The following is a 9,015-nucleotide window of genomic DNA, read 5'->3' as shown; positions in this document are numbered from 1 at the left end:
CCATTACGTCATCGGCCACCTTCTAGTGCCAGATAACCTTGCCAGATCACATTTAAGACGATCTAGAGCTTCCTGGATCATGCGCACTTGGCCATGTACGACCACGTAGATGTTCGACGTTGCATCTCCTGCAATCGTGAATCATTGATATGTTAATGTCAATTTAATGAAAATGAATTCATATACATACTGATAATCACAATCAAACATGAAGTGACAGAAAGGTTTTAAATCTTATCTGTTTGGAGAGTAGATACGTATAGTCCTCCACATGTCGAGAATAAACATTTTGTGGACTGCAGTTGGCGTTATAAGAATATAAAACTGTTTTTCAAGGCATTACCAATAATGTTTTTCATGTTTATTGACACTCACCTTCTTCATTTGCTCCTTCTGCATTGCTTTGACCTGATTGAATTTCGGGGTCTCCCGGCTGCAGTTCAGGGTTTTGCGGCTGCAGTTCGGAGTTTTGCGGCTGAAGGTCGGGATTTTCCGGCTGCAGGTCGGGATTTTCCGGCTGCAGGTCGGGATTTTCCGGCTGCAAGTCAGGATTTTCCGGCTGCAAGTCGGGATTTTCCGGCTGAAGGTCGGTATTTTCCGGCTGCAGGCCGGGATATTCCGGCTGCAGGTCGGGATTTTCCGGAATCTCTCGGTCAGGCGGCTGAAACTGCCTTAGAACGTCTCGAATCAGGTCCTGTCGTCCGATTCCTTCCAAGATCTCTTTGAGAAAGTCAAGATTCTCCCGGTCAATTTTGTCCAGTTCCATCAGCTTGACGAAAACGTCCATTGCCCGCCTGAGTTGTGCCAGGTGGTCCTTGGGAATAATATGCAGGCAGAAGATCTTTAAGTTTGCCGTTTCCTCTTCTGTCAGTTCATCTGAAATACGGAGCAAGGTTTTTACAAAATCAAAATGGCGCCTGTCGGCATCTGTGACTCTTTCTCGGACCGGAGACGCCATCCTGAAAATAGACGAAAAAATGTTCAAAAAGGAATCCTGTTCTGCACACACTGTTTGTCTAAGTAGGTAAGATAATAGTAGAGAGTCTTACACTTTTATAACGCTTTACGGGAGGTTGAAGGTTAAATAATACGAACTTTCTGCATTTCAAATGTGCATTGACAGTGCTATGCCTTGTGGGTAAAATGCCAAAGTTAAAGACGAATGAGATATAAAGAAAACACGTCTCAACATATTTGTTTTCTCTTCACAAGAGCCCATGGTTACAAGTCAAGGGCCTTCACTTTTGACCCTATGCATGAATAGTTAATACCTTATTGTGTTCCTTCTGGCATTTCTACCGTTATCATATCAAAGTAACAACGTTAACTTCCGGAGACTGAGCAACATTCGATGCACACTGAGCCCAGTTGGAACTTGTACCGTAGTTGTTTGTAAATCTTCGAGCACTTTGACCTCCCCGTGACGTCAGCTCAGACCACTCCTGAGAGTTTGTTCTGTCCATCAATCATTAACACGTCACGCGGACGTGCCGAGAGGCGGGCAGAGATCAGGACACTGATAAAACCTTGCCACAAATGATACATTAGCAAAACTACTGCCTTACACGCCAAATTATTTCTGCAAACATATAAGGCATATATGGGGTTATTATAATCTCACTGACGTTTAATTTTAAGTTAAACTTCATTTAAAAAGAATTGATCATTAACAAGTTATCTTTGAGTACCAACATCAACATCTGTGGAGTAAGCATCGTTGAATCCTCGCTAAGCCTAATTTGTACTCGTGATGTAATTGTTTACATCTCCCAGTGCTTAGCCCTCCCCGTGACGTCAGCTCAGACCACTTTAGGGAGTTTGTTCTGTCCAATAATCATTAACACGTCACGCGGACGTGCCGAGGGGCGGGGCAGAGATCAGGACACTGATAGGTCTGATAGGTCCTTGCCACAATGAGATACTTAAATGATCATTATCCTATTAACATTATCATGATTAAGATATCTAAAGTGCAACTGTGAATACCATAAAATTGTAATTCAAAATATCCTACCCACCTACATATTCAAAGTAACTTAGAAGGCATTTATTTGGTCACTTTCTGTCATGTTATATACATGAACGAATTCCTTAAACTTTTTCTTATTTCCATTTATACAGGATTCACCACAAAAAGAGCAATGAAAGTCTCAAGGTGGAAAAAAAGTAGCCTCAAGTCGTTGACCTAAAATGGCCGCCTGGCTGATTTGCCACGTCAAAAGTTTCTCACCTGTAGTGAAGCAGGTTTAAAAACTCACCTGTGTGACGTAACGGTACGACAAACTCCTTAAGGTGTAACCAGCGTTGGTCTGATTCTTCAAGACAAACTCCCGCCCTCAGATATCTCCCGTCTGGGCACTGAATTAAATTACAGTAAACGTGGCAGGTGGAAAAAAACTCATTAGACTACCCGTTAGACTTTGATCAGTCACGGGGTAATGTCGGGATGGCAGGTGCAGCTGCGCACCTAGCGGATACTGCCGGTACTACAGGTATAACCGTCTCCGGCCTGTTGACTGAAATACCAGTGAACGTGGCAGGTTTGTAGCTAACTCTGTATCCGTTGGACTTTGGTCCCGACCGCTGGAGTCTGATTGCATAGCGAGGTTTGACCCGCTAGTGACGAAAATATTTCGATCGGGATACAATAAGCTAGCGTTTCCATTAATACTGAATGGGCGTCACCGTAATATGTGAATTGTAAAACAGGTGAATTATGTTATATTGAAAAGCTAATTCCTGTAGTACCAGCAGTATTAGCTGGTGTGAACACTGGGGGAAAGGGTATCGGATGTAGCCATATCCGAGCAGGGATATTTGCGTATTTGTAACAAATGCTAGCGAATGCAAACGGATTCGAGTTGGATCCCTAAAATATCCGAAATTTGGATTTTTGAGATCCGGAATGAAAAGACTCAAACATATCCTAAAATGGGATTTTCCACGGATGCGAAGTCGTTTTTGTAGGGGTTTCTTTGAATACCTGGAATGATCGGATCGCAAAGAATCCCCAAACGGTATTTCCCTCGGATGCGAAGTCGTTTTTCAAAGGATTTCTTCGAATACCTGGAATGAACGGGTCCCAAAACGGCCTTTGCGGCGGATGCAAAGTCGTTTTTATAGGATTTTCCTCGTATATTTGGCATGGTCGGATCCTAAGAAATCCCAATGCGGCATTTGCCGCGGATGCGAAGTCGTTTTTTAGGGATTCCTTCGTATGATCAGGTCATAAAGAATCCAAAACGGGATTTTCTGCAGATACAAAGTCACTTTAATGAATTTTCCGCACATTTGACAAATCACAATATCACGTGTGCCCAATTACTTTCTTATAAAAGGCTAACACGATTTGAAATAGAAAAGAATGCACAGAATAATCTTATTCTAAACCAGTCCTGAGAAGAACTAAACGACGTAATGTCATCGAGGCCGAATCCTGTCTGCCACATGATATGTATACAGATACAATATTGCAACAAGAATGGGTTATACCAGGTATGTACAGAGAGTCCCTGTTATCTAATTATGTTAAGGGAAAGTTGAATCCTTTAACCGCCAATATCACATGACTTCTTATACTTCCAAATAGAATATAGGATCAAACGTGAATGCAATTTGACTTTTATGTAAAGCTAACATGGGAGTCTGTGGCTAATCTTGCTTCTACGAATATCTGTTTCTATTACAAATCTTCGCGATGTCCAACGCTAAGGAATTTCCACATCCGGCTACAGGATACAGATAGTGAATCCAGCTTGTAAAGTACAACTAACATGACTTCTAGTATCAGTATGTACAGCTTCTCGCAACAGCACAAAGTCTCCTTTCTACTAGTGACAGTGCTTCGCTTCTTTTCAGGCTAGTTACGCCCTGATCCCTCCCAGCTCAATTCCTTCTGTGCCCTTCCTGTAGTCCAGTGTTCTCCCAGCTGTTGACACGGCCAGAGAATGTCGACCCGCCTTCTGAAAAAGAGAAAGAATAATCCCATCAAATTTTGAGATAGCTAAAGCATCCATGTTTGATGGATGCGTCCGTCAAAGTAATTAGGATGTATATGAAAAGAAATGGTGATTGGCTTGTTATACAACAGGAACAAATGCATCTGATTGTGGTATCGCCATTATCACCGTTTGATATACATTCCGCATTATCATACCAAAAAAGTCCCCCGGGAGGGCGCGGCAGAAACAGTCTAGCGTTGCATAATTAGTGACAAGGTGTGATCTGCTTCCCCGGCCGGACTTTGCATTGTGTACGAGACGTCGCATATAAACAAACACGTAAACACCGTTGGAACAGAATGTTCCTATGCGAATAAATACCAGGCTTGAGACAAACATATGTGTATACAAGTACTGTTTTGATGATGATTCAAATTTTCCCCAAATAAGTCAACAGTTACTCAGCAAGTATGCTTGTGACTTGTGTTTTGTAAGGCTCCGTTATGTCGTTTTCTGATAAGTTTCTGTTCAGCCCAAGCATACCAAAACCGCTACTAACTACTAGCCAACAAGGAATGTAGTCACAAAGACGAATTCAAAGCGGGTATTGTTTGGAAACAATCATTGTATAAAACATACCTCGCCGTGAGATCCGCAGGACAGTGATGTAAAATAGCTCCAGGACGCCGAACTACAAAACAGGGCTGGCTGTTTCAGTCCCTCGATCGCCGTCCCGTCCGTCGACTGCCACTTGAGTTTGGTCACCGCCTCAACTCACCCTACTACAGAAGTTCACACACGTGTGTACAAATCCATATCCCGAGTTCAACGTTTCAAAACTCAAAGTTTGAGGTACAAAAAGATTGCGGTCCTCACGGACAACGCTGACTATCTCCGCTTTATTTTTAAACTGACTGATGTGCAGTCTGATTGGTCAGAGAGACAACGATTGGATTACCCACAATACACCGCTCCAATGTACGGATGCAAAAAAATACAGAGTCGCATATTTAAGATATCCCAAGATTACCAACAATGCACTGCTCCAATGGAATCCCCTCCACTGGAGCAATCCACTGGAGCAGTGCATTGTTGGTAATCTTGCCACGAATGCAGAAAAAAACCATTTCGCATCCTTACGAATCCGAGTATCCTGGTATCTAGCGTAACGTGGATTGTCTCACTTGTATTGACGCTACAAACTGTGGTGTCCGAGGTACAAAAGGGGGAAAGATATGACCAATCTAAAAAATAAAATATATGCTCAAAAACAAGAGTGCTAGCCACGCATACATAAAAAGTAAGTATTCTTACGGAAGCTGTGTTAGCATCCGCCACGAAGTAAGTAAGCAAACGAATTCCGTGTTTGCATCCACCGCGAGTTTTGGATACCAACGAATGCGTTACGGATGTGTATGGGATCCGTGATTTTTGGTAATCTTTGGTATCCGTCAGCATCCGTCAGGATGTTGCAAATTCGTATGCTTGGTATTCGTCTGCATCTGAAGACTTTTCGCTGATAAACAAGAATCCTGACCACGTATTCTTTCGTTTGCGTTAAAACTAAGTATCCATACGAATACAATGTTTGAATCAGTTAGTGGCTTACAGATACTAACGAATCCCTGATTATAAGTAAGTATCCATACGAATGCAGTGTTAGCATCCGTCACGAAGTACTGAGTATACGGGTTCTGTGTTTGTATCCACCGATGAGAGTTACGGATACCTACGAATGCGTTGCAGATGCAAGTGGGATCCGTCATTTTTTGGGATCCGTGATGGTTTTTGGGATCCGTCAGCATTTGTCAGCATACGTCAGCATCCGTCAGGTGTTGCAAATTGGAATCCGTCAGCATCCGTCTACATATTCGGTCTTTTCGTCTAGTGGAAGTTGAATCTCGACATATACTAGCGGCCCAAATATTTCTTTCCAACATCTGCTTGGAGATTAAATGGCGGCCCTATAATTATAACAGAACCAACATTCAGACAATTTGGTCGTTACATTTGTCGTCACAAGGATGTTCTACAATGTTACGACTACGACAAGGCTGCTTTATTCCCACACGAATAAGATAAGACAGTTGATATGTACATTCTTTTGAGAACCTCTTTGGTCCTTATCTGAAGCCCAGTCGACTAGTCCGCGATGGTATTGCAGAATCTCGCTGTTTATTTCTATAGAACATTCAGTTCATTAGCTTCGCCAAGAAGATTATGTTTTTGCCTGACTTGGTTCTGTATGTAGGTCAACAGGATATAACTCGAGAAATTGTGGATGGAACTTTTTTTATTTTTTGCAGGTGTGTAGCGGTTGTTGAAAGGCATGCCTAGTTCGAAAATGGGTTACCTGGCGTTTTCCTACGGTACATTAGCGAGCTTGGTATTTTTTTTGGTGTTTTTTCGGGAAGTATAAGTCAAAATGTAGCTGGGCGATTTCCACGATATTTGGCAGGTGTTTAGCGGTTGTGGAAAGGATTGTCATGTGCAAGAATGGTTTAGCTACCTTTTACTTATGGTGCTGTAGCTGGCTTTGTATGTAAGTGCGTTTGTCTGTATGCAAGATAACTCGAGATGTTCTTGATGGATGCTAATGATATTTGGTTGATAGGTAGGGGACACAGAAAGGAAGGTCAAGTTCGATAATGGGCCTCCTGGCAACTTGTTTTGGTACTGCAAGTGAGCATCAAAGTTTGCGCCTAAATTTTCCAGAAGTGCCAGGTTAATGATTTTTTAATGGTGGATAGCTGTTGGTACTAGGAGTCAATGGTCTAATTTTGGGCCCCCCAGCAGCTTGTTTGGAACTGCAGTGGGTCTTATAGTTTGTACCTTCTAAGAAGGATAACTGCAGAGGAGATTGATGGATATTTTTGGTTTTTGGTAGCTAGGTACTTTGGTTGATTATCAACATCTATTTGATATAATTACTTAGGGAAAGTTATGCAATTAACAGAAATAAACAGTGTTTTCTATATACAGATGCATCTCATTTTGACCTATATTTAAGGACGCAGCTGTTTGCCAGATGTTTTGCCTGAGAAGCCTTGTGACCTGGACGCCCTAACACTGTGAAAATCCTCTTGACAAGCATGAAATTCTGATTGACCGGGGATGCTACAACTGAGGTCATCTTTGGTCACAGTCCAATGCCCCCTATCATCAATACTATTTATTCTGTTCGCCCATTGGTCCGATAGGGATGACGTCACTTCCGGTTACCAGGTATATATAGAGGTGCACACCTGAGCACAACGTGCATGCTGCCAGATTCCCCGACCACGTCTGGGTCCACACTCCACCGGCACCGCCGAAGCAAACATGTCCAAGCTGAAGATGCCGACAGGAGGTTTGCGTTAGTTCCAGCGCCCAGAGACGGTCGGTCTGGGGCGCCGAAGGAACCTCGAGGGTTTAGCGGTATCGCCGGGTCGGTGTACGGGGGACGTCGGTCCCCCGGAAGGTTTGACGAGATCTTCTGTGTTCTCTCGTGTTTCATTTACCGTGTGTGCTTTCAGGAATGCAGAGCTACATGTACCGTCCTTGTTCTTGCTGTGCTGGATGCCTGGAATTCTGAGGGCCAGCTGTTTGTTCTAACATTTGCATTTCTATCGCGTATTCATATGTTGAGCTCTTAGCGGCTCGGGGGAGGATGGCCGCCTTACACCTTTTTTTTCGTTTTACAGCTTCAATCCTTTTTTCCTAGGCCGGGTCGAGTTTAGGACGTTTTTAATTCACGCTGGCGTTCTGTTCTGCGTGGAGCTGAGTGATTCTTGTGTGGTTTCGTGACTTTGTGTATGTTTTTAGCAGCGTTCGACAGCCACATCCAAGCAGATAGTTGGTGCCCACGTGGCAAGCCGGTGGTTCTCTGAAATTCCTTTGTCGCCATTTTTTTTGCATCCTTTCTTTCCTCTGCAACGGAAACCTGTGGGTGCTGGCTTTTAATGCTGAGGTGTGGAGCAGAACGAGAGTTTCCAGATTTTATGTCATTTTCTGATTTTCGTGAATTTTTTTTTCTCAGGCAGGAACAGAGAAAGACGATGGCATGGTCCAGGAGGCTGTGTTGGGGTTTTCTGCTACCATTTGTTTTAGTTCGCTGTGTATGAGTGCGTACCTGTAAGGCGTGGTGACTGAGTTGTGGACACGCGTGGCCCAGTCCTAACCGCGTTCGCGGCACCCTAGACCGTTTGTGGAAGGGCTGGGCGGTGTGGAAGATGCGTATGTTTTAGATTTGTCTGTCTGGGACCGGACCTGTTGCCGGGCGCCCGTCCCTTCCCACTGTCTCATGGTTCACGTGTTGTTTATACAGGTCTGACGCTCTCCCCCTCCAACAACAGGGATGCGCGGGACACACCACCACCCGGAGCCGGCATAAACCACCCTCAACCTCGTCAGATGTGCGGCCTGATAGGACCCGTTGGTGGCCTGCACAAGCCTTAGCAGCAGAGAGGGCTCAAGACGCGCCGGGAACCTGTTAGCCGAACAGTTAGGCTGTGGTGTTTTATGTTGTGAACCATGTTCTTTGTGCCGAACATAGTGCTACAAGGGACAGCGGTCAGAGGATCAGGGTCGACTGGCGCTCCAGTCCCCGACACCGCCCAGCCCCTGCCGGTCAGTTCAGCTAACCCCGCCGACAACTCAAGGAACTGTAAGTCATTTTCCCCCTACTTTTCGTGAATAGATTTTGACATGTCGTTCTCCAGTGCGATGGGGTGCCGCGGGATGCTGGAGGGTTAGGAACTAATCGAGCAACCCTGTTTTGAGATTGGTCTGACCAAGAACGTCTTTGGTCTGACGCCGTTTATAGCACGGCAAGATATCATTCAGTGCGATGGGGTTCCGCGGTAAGCTGAATGGCCCACAAAAAAAAGTGCAGTTTTTCTTCAGCTCGGTGTGACGTTTCCAGTGCGAAGGGTTTCCGCAGAAGGCTGGACGATCCGAGAAATTGTGTCCTTTTATTCCTTTTTCGTGATTTGTTGTGATATCATCCAGTGCGAAGGGGTTCCGCGGAAAGCTGGATTCTTGGAAAACCCTAAAAGTTGTGTACGCTCTTGTTTGACATTTGGCGATTTTATCC

General features: G+C 44.4%; 1 protein-coding gene across 2 annotated transcripts in view; it reads right to left on the bottom strand.

Moving 5' to 3' along the window:
* LOC118404486 (protein disulfide-isomerase A6-like) overlaps nt 1–9,015 on the bottom strand; it is a 220,536-nt gene that overhangs the window by 66,471 nt on the left and 145,050 nt on the right. The gene's annotated exons all lie outside the window — the stretch shown is intronic.

The sequence above is a fragment of the Branchiostoma floridae genome, chromosome 17 (assembly GCF_000003815.2).
Source record: "Branchiostoma floridae strain S238N-H82 chromosome 17, Bfl_VNyyK, whole genome shotgun sequence".
Lineage (NCBI taxonomy): Eukaryota > Metazoa > Chordata > Leptocardii > Amphioxiformes > Branchiostomatidae > Branchiostoma > Branchiostoma floridae.
The sequence above is the reverse complement of the archived record's forward strand: the minus strand, read 5'-3'. Positions and strand labels throughout refer to the sequence as shown.